We start from the raw sequence: 12,227 nt of genomic DNA, 5'->3' as shown, positions 1-12,227 counted from the left end.
GACAGTTTGAAAACTTGCGAATCATTAGAACGGCCATATGCCCCAATGTCCACCGCTACAAATTTGTAATCCGCATCAGCAATGGCCATCAGCACGATGGAAAAGTACTTCTTATAGTTGAAATACTGAGATCCAGAACCAACCGGTTTCACGATGCGGATGTGTTTCCCGTCCACCGCACCCAAGCAATTGGGAAACTGATGGAGCGCCCCCAGACACAGGGCCGCGGGTTACTCGGTACCGGTCCTCTGCTGGCTCAGTTCTGGGGATGTCACGGTGGCTGGACCCGGTCCGTGACCCTGCTAAGGGGCGTCCAATAAAGGGTGATGGTGCGTAGTGCGAGGAATAACGAGGACACAGGGTTCAGTTTCTTTACCTTTTACTGAAGGTTTCAGGATCCTCAATCCAGGGCACTGTCAACAGGGCTGTCTGAGACCGGCCAGTCCGAAGGCACATCCAGAGTTCCCTTTGCAGGTGGAAATCAGTGTCTACACCGCCTGTATGTGTAGTGCTTCCCTGCTGAGCATTCAGGATAGTCCTCACAACTTCTGCTGTCGTTCTTTCTAGATCTTTCTCTTCGCCGTCCCCCAGGTATGTTATGGCTGGGACGCACCTTTATGACAGGTAGGCCTGGAGTTATTCTGGAACCCTAGTGTCCCCCCTCTCCCTCGATTGCCTATGTCCTTCTTAGGTGCTGTATGGTAGACAGCCAACCTGTAATTAACTGTCCTGCCGCTGTTTGAAGTAATGCACGACAGTTACTTCCTCGGTGCTCCGGCCACCGGCTATGAGCCTCAGTAGGATGTTGCCGTTCTTGGGGCACGACTCCTACTGGTTCTCCTTGTGCTGATCTCGTTTCTCACTGTTCCACAATATCCTTTGCTTCGTGTCCTTTCTTTGGATACCGCCGCAAGGTAGTGCAGGCGCGGTTCCGTAACAATCTGTCCTTTCGCTAGGTACCTGCCAGATTTCCCAGTTCTGACAGGTCCTCCCTGGAGCTCTCCCAGGCTTCGTTCTCCCTAACTTCCTGTCCAACCCCTAGTTTTACCAATGTGAGGAGTGGCCCAATAAATAAAGCCTTTTACTCCCCCTAGTGGCCGGAGTGTGAAGTGTAATGTGTGCTGGTGTTACCTGGTCAAAGAACTCCTTTAGTGCAGTCAGACGTACCATCACTCCCCTTAGTGGCAGAGAACCGTTACTGCAATGACCAGATCTCTGGGGCGCTGCACTCCCCCCCGGTTAAATCCAGTACTCCCGGACTGGGAAAAGAAGAACAACAATACATGTTAATAGAAAACACACAAAACTTTTTATATATATACTATGAACAAATAAATATAACAGTGCTTTCCGTTATGGAAGGTAAGGACGCTTGACCGTTGCAAAAGATTGGTCATGCACAGTCCATGACTCCCAGTTATGTAGGTGCAACCATAGAATAGCAGGGACCCCGGGTAAACAAAGGGGCCCCTGTGAAAGTTTTGGAGTGATTCACTGTCCATCACACCATTGTCCATTTTTAACCTATAACACAGATATTTACACATGCATTTTCAACCAAATAGCAACTATCCTTAACATCGCCAAGGTCTATAACGAAGTGGAGTCTGATTCTTGGTGCTACGCGTCGACCTCCACAGCGCAGGGGCTGCTACTGGCCTGACAGGACCCGCTACGCTTGCTACCGCTAGTGTAGTGCATTGTCTTCTAGCTACACTTCTAGTGAGTCTGGGCAGCACTGGCATACTAGAGTCCTCAGTGCTACCACTATTAGTGGTGGGCATGGCAGATTCACCGCTGACAGAGGGAGGACCCGCTGGTTCGACCGTTGGCATCGCATCTTCTGGTGGGGTAGGCTGCACTGGCGGGTCCAGCTGCCTTGGCACCACATTTAGTTCTGGCGGTCTCGGTTGACGGAACGTTAGGACAGGTACCACAATGGCCTGATTTATTTGAGTCCAGGACTGGGGAAAATCACCAAGAACAGTGTGTATCATCTTCTCTTCTTCCACGGGCGGAGAAGTCCTGGGATCTATTTCCCCATCTTTCTGCTTATCAGGGCATATTTTCAGGTGGTCTCTGGATATGGCCGCTGAAGTCTCCCCTCCGTCTTTACTGATGAGACAGACCTTTGTATTGTCGAAGTCGGAGTGGAGAATGGTATACGGTTCCGCTTCCCATTGATCATCAAGCTTGTGTAGTCTCCTCTTTCTTTTGAGTACTTGCTCACCAGGTGCCAATGAAGCCGCGGGAGCATGCTGGTTGTAGTCCCTCTCTTGCTTCTGTCTGTCATGAGCGAGACTTTTTTCCACACATTCCTGTACTTTGCGGTACCTCTGCTGCCTCTCGGTATCCCAATCCGCATCTGGTGATATATCTTCGGGGGTCAGGACCCTCATGTCCAGATCGACGGATAACTTGCTAGACCTTCCTCGCATCAGGTACGCTGGGGTGCAGTTGGTGGAATTCACTGGTATGTGGTTGTACATGTCTACCAAGTCTGGTAACTTTGTAGGCCACAAGTTCCGCTCCTCTACAGGTAAGGTTTTCAGTAAGTCGATCACCACTTGGTTCATCTTCTCACACATCCCGTTGTTCTGTGGATGGTACAGCGTGGTTCTGATCTTCTTACACCCGTACAAATTGCAGAACTCCTGGAACACCTCCGCCTCAAATGCCGGCCCTTGATTGGTCAACACCTTCTCTGGGTACCCATCGGGTCGACAGAAATACTGCTGGAAGGTTTTGGCAGCCGTCCTAGCCGTCAGATCTTTGACTGGTACGACTACCAGGAATCTGGAATAGTGGTCCACAATGGTGAGAGCGTAGCTATACCCTGACCGGCTAGGTGTTAGCTTTACGTGATCCAGCGTGACCAACTCGAGCGGCCATTTGGTGATGATGGGCTGCAAGGGAGCCCGTTGGCTGTCACGATCTTTCCGGCGTAGGCTACAGGGGCCACACTCTCGACACCACTTCTCGATGGCCTTCCTCATGCCGACCCAGTAGAACCTCCCACGGAGTAGCCTCTCCAGCTTCCTCCATCTGAAGTGTCCTGCCCCATCGTGGTACGCTCCCAGGACCATGGGCACATCTTGTCTGGGGACCGCAACCTGCCACATTAATTCGTGAGTGCGAGGGTTGATGCTCCTTCGGCACAGCTTGCCATCGTGAAGAAACAGTTTGCCCCTCTCCTTCCACAACTGTAATGTCTCCGGTGGATCATTCGGGCCAGGATGCAAACCTGCCTGCGTCAGGAGCTCCTTCACCCGACGGACCGCAGGGTCACCATCCTGGTTCTCTGTCCACCCGTGGTGGGGCATGGGATTCAATGGGGCGCCCTGTTTGTTTCTGCGCCTGTTCTCCACCTGATGGGAACACTGAGTTGCCTTGGGACGATGGAAAGCGGGCAGCTCCACTTCTTCAAATGCTTCTGGGTCTTCCTCCATTTCGGGTAGGTGAGGCATTCGGGACAATGCATCGGCATTCGCATTCTTGTGCCCCGCCCGGTACTTGATGGTGAAGTCATAATTGGACAACTGGGCCATCCACCGCTGCTCCAAGGCGTCGAGTTTCGCTGTGTCCAAGTGCGTAAGTGGATTATTATCCGTGAAGACGGTGAATTTCGCTGAGGCCAGATAGTGCATGAACCTCTCCATCACGGTCCAAACGACGGCGATGAACTCCAGCTTAAAGGAACTGTAGTTGTCTGGGTTCCTTTCAGTGGGGCGAAGCTTCCTGCTGGCATAAGCGATTACTCGTTCCTTGCCCTTCTGAACCTGGGACAACACCGCTCCCAGCCCCACGTTGCTGGTGTCTGTATACAATATAAACGGTTGGTCGTATTCCGGGAAGGCTAGTACTTCTTCTCCCGTCAGTGCTGATTTTTAGCAAGTGAACGATCATTCCAGTCCATCGTTCCAATCCAACGGGGTATTCTTACCCTTGGGTTTCTTGGGCTGGCCCACCAACAGGTCTTGCAACGGCGCGGTCTTCTTGGTGAAGTCCTTGATAAACCTCCGGTAGTAACTCACCAACCCGAGGAACTGCCGGACCTCATGAAGGTTACTGGGCTGCGGCCAGTCCTTGATCACCGTGACCTTGTCGGGGTCTGGGGCCACTCCTTCGGCACTCATCACATGGCCCAGGTACTGTACTTTGGGTTTGAGCAGATGGCATTTGGACGGTTTCAGCTTTAAGCCAAAGTTGGACAGTGCTTCAAATACCTCGGCCAGGTGATTCAGATGGTCTTCATAGGTCTTAGAGAAGACAATGACATCGTCCAGATACAGCAGCACGGTCTCAAAGTTCTTGTGTCCCAAACAGCACTCCATCATCCTCTGGAACATCACCGGGGTGTTACACAATCCGAAGGGCATGTAGTTGAACTCGCAGAGACCCATAGGCGTCGTGAAGGCTGTCTTTTCCTTTTCCGCCTCTGCCACAGGAACCTGTCAATACCCACTGGTGAGATCTAAAGTAGAGAAGTAATTAGCAGACTTTAACGCGGCCAAGGACTACTCTATCCTAGGCAGGGGGTATGCGTCCTTATGTGTAATGCGGTTTAATTGCCTATAATACACACACATCCTCATGGTGCTATCTTTCTTCCTAACGAGGACTAACGGAGCTGCCCAGGGGATACAGCTGTCTCTCACTACCCCAGCCTCCTTCATCTCTCGTAACATGTCCTTGGCACACTGATAATGAGCTGGGGGTACAGGACGGTATCTTTCTTTTACGGGTGGGTGATCTCCGGTGGGGATGTGATGTTGAATCCCTTTTACCCGCCCGAAATGAAGGGGGTGTTTGCTGAATACCCGTTCATACTCGTGAACCACCCTGTAGGCCCCCTGTATCTGGTGAGATGGAGTAGCATCAGTGCCCACATGTAATTCCTGACACCAATCTTTTGATTGCTCTGCAGAGCCGTTGTCCTCCGCCGACTTGGACGGAGCCAGGGGCCCGGGCGCGTGTATCACACTATTATTAACAGTAATTTGGTTAGGTGGACTTCCTCCTCCCCGCAGTTAAGAACACGCACCGGCACCATCCCCTTGTGGACTTCAACCACCCCTCTGGCTGTCAGGAGGGTACGCCTATTCTCTGAATACACAGGTTCTACCAGGGCCTGATAGTCCTTACCCCCGAGGCCTATGGCTGCCCGACACCATATTAACATTTTACTCCTGGGGGGTATTGCAATGGGATTCGAATCACTCACTGTGACCCGGCCAATTTCACCACCAGTCAGCTCCACTTGCTGTCTCCGCATTAGGGCTCTGATTTCTTTCTGCAAAGCACATTGTTCACTGTGACCAGCTGTCTCTGCTACTTGCTGCAACAAGACAATAACTTCTGCAAGACAATTTGCTATGACATTAGTACCGATGGTCATCATGGGGTAACGTTCACGTCGGTCAATATCAACAATGACAATTCCTTGGGCCTCCAATTCTACCCGCCCCACCTTAATAGTGACCTCTTTATATCCCACTTGCGGCAGTGGCTGACCATTGCTAGCTATTATGGTGAAATCATCATCAGGGGAACGGGTAATGTCAGTGTCCTCCCAATAACGCCTATAAAGAATGTAGGGCATAGTTGTCACCTGGGAACCGGTGTCCAGCAAAGCGTTCATGGGGATACCGTCGATCACGATGGGGAGAACAGGACGCCCCCCGACGTATTTGGCTCTCCAATTTTGCGGGCCTGGGCATTCTACTCCTGGGGGTTGGCCCTTGGCCCCAGGGGTTGCTCGTTTAACTGACAGTACCTTGCAAGATGGCCCACCTGGTGGCAGCGGCGGCAGATAGGTTGTCCATCCTGATGAAAACGATTGTCGTCTCTGCCTCTGGTCGATGGAACCCTCCTTGGTCGTTGCCAGGGGACATCCTCCGGTGTGGAAGCGAGCTGGATCTTCTCCTTGGGGGCCTCCTGTAGGGACTGGACGGTCCGGGCTAGGGCAGCAACGCTCCTGGTCAGTTCCTGTACCTGGAGGCGCAGTCCTGCAGGGGAGTCGTCTTCCAGGATCTGGGCATCGGCCTCGGCGGAGACAGGTGCATCCGGCGCCACCTCCTGGTGGTATGTGAGGGCTTGCTGCCTGGGAAGTGTGGCACGGCTGGGCTGCCGCTCCGGTAGCACCTGGATAGCTTTATCTTTGAATTGTGCGAAAGTCAGATCTGGATTCTGCATGGCCAGGAAGTGTAGCTGGGCCCTTTGGTTACTGCACAGGAGCCCTTCAACGAACCGCTCTTTCAGGAGTTTATCTTCATCTTGCATGCTGTTTGGGTCACTTTGCTTGATGGCCCGCAGCGCCTCCTGCAGATTAAGGGCTATACTGCGGCCTCTGCTTGCACCCATAGAACGTCAATATAATTTCCGTAGCGGTGCGGGTGTCAAAGGTGGCTTTAAGCTTGGCAAATACTTGTTGCACAGTTTTCTTGTCCACAGAGGGCCAGGACTTTACTTCCCTCAATGCCGCTCCAAAGAGTTGGCCAATTATTATATGAACCTTCTGAGGCTCCGTCAGGGGATAAAACTCGAGCAGGCTACAAATCCCTTCTTTAAAGTAAGTTAACATATGGGCTTCTCCAAAGTATCGTGGGAGCCAGGTGGCCCCTGGTAGGTACGGCATAGAGAAGGGCATTATGGCTGCTGTAGCGGAGGCAGTATCTGGCTGGTTGGTGGGAGCGGTAAGCCCCGTGGCCTCTAGCGGTGATACCGGGTTTGTGGCTGCGCTTACCGCGGAATCCGGAAGTGCTCCCGAGTCTGCAACTGTGACCACCGCCTCCGCTCCTCCAGAAACCGACATGGCCGTTCCTCCCCCTTGCTAATCTGTCCGGGTCGGGGTTCTCCTTCCGGGGTCGGCGCCTCACCGCGTCTTCCGCTCCACGTGCTTTTCCAGCCGGCTCCACCCACGAAGCTATGGCTCCTCCCTTCGCGCCCCACACGGCGTGGCAATGGCGGACTTTTGGCGGCAAATAGCAATACACAGTCTTTGCAATAAGTCACAGTTCCAAGGCACACATGACCTGATTCTTCAGGCTTAAGTGCAATCCTGTTCGTGACGCCAAGTTGGAGCGCCCCCAGACGCAGGGCCGCGGGTTACTCGGTACCGGTCCTCTGCTGGCTCAGTTCTGGGGATGTCACGGTGGCTGGACCCGGTCCGTGACCTGCTAAGGGGCGTCCAATAAAGGGTGATGGTGTGTAGTGCGAGGAATAACGAGGACACAGGGTTCAGATTCTTTACCTTTTACTGAAGGTTTCAGGATCCTCAATCCAGGGCACTGTCAACAGGGCTGTCTGAGACCGGCTGGTCCGAAGGCACATCCAGAGTTCCCTTTGCAGGTGGAAATCAGTGTCTACCCACTAGCGCCTGTGTGTTGTAGTGCTTCCCTGCTGAGCATTCAGGATAGTCCTCACAACTTCTGTTCTCGTTCTTTCTAGATCTTTCCCTTCGCTGTCCCCCAGGTATGTTATGGCTAGGACGCACCTTTATGACAGGTAGGCCTGGAGTTATTCTGGAACCCTAGTGTCGCCCCTCTCCCTCGATTGCCTCCTATGTCCTTCTTAAGTGTTGTATGGTAGACAGCCAACCTGTAATTAACTGTCCTGCCGCAGTTTGAAGTAATGCGTGGAGATTGTTACTTCCTCGGTGCTCCGGCCACCGGCTATGCGCCTCAGTAGGATGTTGCCGTTCTCGGGGCACGACTCCTACTGGTTCTCCTTTTGCCGATCTCGTTTCTTACTGTTCCACAATATCCTTCGCTTCGTGTCCTTTCTTTGGATACCGCCGCAAGGTAGTGCAGGCGCGGTTCCGTAACAATCTGTCCTTTCGCTAGGTACCTGCCAGATTTCCCAGTTCTGACAGGTCCTCTCTGGATCTCTCTCAAGCTTCATTCTCCCTAACTTCCTGTCCAACCCCTAGTTTTACCAATGTGAGGAGTGGCCCAATAAATAAAACCTTTTACTCCCCCTAGTGGCCGGAGTGTGAAGTTTAATGTGTGCTGGTGATACCTGGTCAAAGAACTCCTTTAGTGCAGTCAGACGTACCATCACTCCCCTTAGCGGCAGAGCGACGTTACTGCAACGACCAGATCTCTGGGGCGCTGCACTGACACACTTCCAGGAATCTGTCAGCTACTTCCAACCATGTCTGCATTGTGGGATGTGGAATGTATTCTTCATGCAGAGAGTCCCACAGTGCACGGCAAGTGTGCTTCACTATTCCAGATATGGTTGAAATGCCCAGTCTGAACTGAAAATGTAGTGAAGACAGGGATTCACTAGTTGCTAGGAATCTGTGGGCAAAAGCAAGGCTGAAATTACTGCGAATTCAAAATATCAACGAAAGTGCCCTACAAGAGTAGATCCAAAAAGAATGCTTACCGAAGAGTGACCATCAGAAGCTCAGCCGGGGTAATGCAGAATCGGCAATAGGTATCACTCCTTCTTATTAGATGTTCAACCCGCTCCACCAATACATCAAAGTTCTCAGCTTTCATCCGCACATAGCTGAAAAACTTGTCAGGGTCACCTCGTAGCTCCATATACAAAGTGGAAAAGACTCCACGGGTCATTCTCTGTGCCGTGATGGGGTGGATCCACAAACGGCGGCGTCGCAGACGCATGACACGCTGTCTCTCTCGCTCCTTCTCAATAACAATTGCTTTCAATCAATTCACCTCCACGATGAAATCCACGTTTTTCTGCAGAATCTTCGCAATGATGCCGTCCATCTTGCTCTGTATCTTGCTCCTCTCCAACCCATTACAGATGTTAGGAACACTGTATATATAGTTTTCAGCGGGCCAATCACCTTTTTAGCCTTTCAGGGGGCGTTTTTAAAAGCCGGATTCGTAAAAAAACGGAAAGAAAACAGGACGAAACGGATGGTAACCGGATGGGACGGATCCGGTTTTTCGCCGGATCTGGACACCTGATCCGGCTGAAAAACGGATCCGTCTCATCCGGTGTTCATCTGGTTTCTACAAAAAAAGCCGGATCCGGTGCTGCGTCGCAACGCCGGAACCGGCATCCGGCAAAAAACCTGATGTGTGAAAGCAGCCTAATACCCCATTTTCTACATATTTTTTTAGTAATGTAACTAGACGAGGAGGCAGAAAACGCAAACGTCAGGAGAAAGCGCAAGCAAGTCTCCTGGAGGAAATAACCATAGAAGAAGAAAAAGAGGACCTTCAAGTAATAAATCTGTCTTAAAGAACTCTTAAGGTACCTTCACACTGAGCGACGCTGCAACGATCCAGACGACGATCCGGATCGCTGCAGCGTCTCTGTTTGGTCGCTGGAGAGCTGTCACACAGACAGCTCTCCAGCGACCAACGATGCCGGTAACCAGGGTAAACATCGGGTTACTAAGCGCAGGGCCGCGCTTAGTAACCCGATGTTTACCCTGGTTACCAGCGTAAAAGTAAAAAAAAACAAACACTACATACTTACCTTCCGCTGTCTGTCCTCCGACGTTCTGCTTCACTGCCCTGTAGCAGAGCAGTGACGTCACAGCTGTGCTTTCCGGCCGCTGTGCTTAGAGCAAGGTAAAGGTACCATCACACTAAGCGACGCTGCAGCGATACCGACAACAATCCGGATCGCTGCAGCGTCGCTGTTTGGTCGCTGGAGAGCTGTCACACAGACCGCTCTCCAGCGACCAACGATGCCGGTAACCAGGGTAAACATCGGGTTACTAAGCGCAGGGCCGTGCTTAGTAACCCGATGTTTACCCTGGTTACCATCGTTAAAGTAAAAAAAACAACCACTACATACTTACCTACCGATGTCTGTCCTCGGCGCTCTGCTTCTCTGCTCTGGCTGTGAGTACAGCGGCCGGAAAGTACAGCGGTGACGTCACCGCTCTGCTTTCCGGCTGCCCGGCGCTCACAGCCAGAGCAGAGAAGCAGAGCGCCGAGGACAGACAGCGGTAGGTAAGTATGTAGTGGTTGTTTTTTTTACTTTAACGATGGTAACCAGGTAAACATCGGGTAACTAAGGGCGGCCCTGCGCTTAGTAACCCGATGTTTACCCTGGTTACCAGCGAAGACATCGCTTAATCGGCGTCACACACGCCGATTCAGCGATGTCAGCGGGAGAGCCAGCGACGAAATAAAGTTCTGGACTTTCTGCCCCGACCAGCGATATCACAGCAGGGGCCTGATCGCTGCTGCCTGTCACACTGGACGATATCGCTAGCCAGGACGCTGCAACGTCACGGATCGCTAGCGATATCGTCCAGTGTGACGGTACCTTAACACAGGGCAGAGAAGCACAGCAGGGGACAGACAGCTGAAGGTAAGTATGAAGTGTTTTTTTTTTTTTACTTTTATGCTGGTAACCAGGGTAAACATCGAGTTACTAAGAGTGGCTCTGCGCTTAGTAACCCGATGTTTACCCTGGTTACCAGTGAAGACATCGCTGAATCGGCGTCACACACGCCGATTCAGCGATGTCTGCGGGAGATCCAGCGATGAAATAAAGTTCTGGACTTTCTGCCCCGACCAACGATGGCACAGCAGGATCCTGATCGCTGCTGTGTGTCAAACTGAACGATATCGCTAGCCAGGAAGCTGCAACGTCATGGATCGCTAGCGATATCGTTCAGTGTGAAGGTACCTTTACAGCGGACCATATCTCACTTTTATCTAAAGGACTTAATTACTGTTTGCCGGAAGAATTTGACCTCACGGACTTTAAAATAGATTTGTTCAAGAGTGTAAGAAAACTGCACCTACAAAAACATTTTAGCAAGGGCAAAAAACAAGATCTATTGAGCCAAACTTCACTAATTTCTTTGGAAAACAAAAACTCTATTGGTACATTAGGCTTCATGGCATACCCGCCTGAAAAATCAACTGATACCGATGATGCATTGTTGCTCCTTAGCATAAACAATCCTACTTCACTACATAATACTAATAGGGAGATTATAAGGACCCCCCAAGAAATCCCATTTAGAGGAGGAATATCGTCTAAATCAGGGGTCCCCAACTCCAGGCCTCGAGGGCCGCCAACAGTGCAGGTTTTCAGGATTTCTTTAGTATTGCATCGGTGGTAATGTGATCATCTGCACAGGTGATGATTCCAACCCCTGTGCAATACTAAGGAAATCCTGAAAACCTGCACTGTTGGCGGCCCTCGAGGCCTGGAGTTGGGGACCACTGGTCTAAATACATGCCCCCCATCTCACCAGGTAATACCATTGATCTTTTTCAAGATCTAGTAATAAAAGATGTGGAGGCAATTTTTTTTATCATACACCGAGTAGAAATTTAACAAATAGAGAACTTTTAGCATTAAAAGAGCTAAAAAAATTGGATTACATAGTGATTCGTAATGCAGACAAAGGGGGTAACCTAGTAGTCTTAGATCGTGAGTACTACATTGAAGAAGCCCTTAAACAATTAGGAGATTCTGTCACATACTGTCCTCTAACTAATAACCCAACCCAGAAATATAAAGCAAAATTAAGATCATTGCTAAGAAAATATGTAGAAAATGGGATATTAACGAAAAAACATGCAGAAAGTTTGCTACCAGAATTTCCACAATTCCCTCATTGGTAAAGTATACCTAAGCTCCACAAATGCATGAAAAGGCCACCAGGTCGCCCAATAATATCTGGCATTAATTCTTTAACAGAATCATTATCCCAATATATAGATTGGTTATTAAAACCATATTTTCCAACAATTCCATCATATATTAGAGATTCTGAATACCTGGTGCAGGCCTTAAAAGAAATAGATTGGCAATGTACATTTTCATTAACATCAACAGATGTAGTAAATCTTTATACCTGGGCCGTATCCCACAAGAGAAAGGCTTAAAAGCAATTCAGAAGGTTCTGGAAAAAACAAACACAGAGACAGGGTTAACCTTGTTTATTCTGGAAGGTTTAGAATTTATTTTATCTCATAACGCTTTTAAGTTTATGGATAAATGGTATGAACAAAGAGTCGGGACCGCGATGGGTACGCCCACCGCATGTACATATGCCAATTTGTTTCTAGCAATCTTTGAAGAAACATACATCACTAACATAACTAATCCATTTTTGAAGCATATTCGCTTTTATGTTAGATTTGTGGACGATATTCTGATAATTTGGGATGGGGAAAGGACAGAGTTTAATAATTTCGTCGAATATTTGAATGCAACTAACACAGAAAATATGTTATTCACGTCTTGCTATGGGGCTAATAGTTTAGAAT

Source organism: Ranitomeya imitator, chromosome 1 (assembly GCF_032444005.1).
Source record: "Ranitomeya imitator isolate aRanImi1 chromosome 1, aRanImi1.pri, whole genome shotgun sequence".
Taxonomy (NCBI): domain Eukaryota; kingdom Metazoa; phylum Chordata; class Amphibia; order Anura; family Dendrobatidae; genus Ranitomeya; species Ranitomeya imitator.
The sequence above is the reverse complement of the archived record's forward strand: the minus strand, read 5'-3'. Positions refer to the sequence as shown.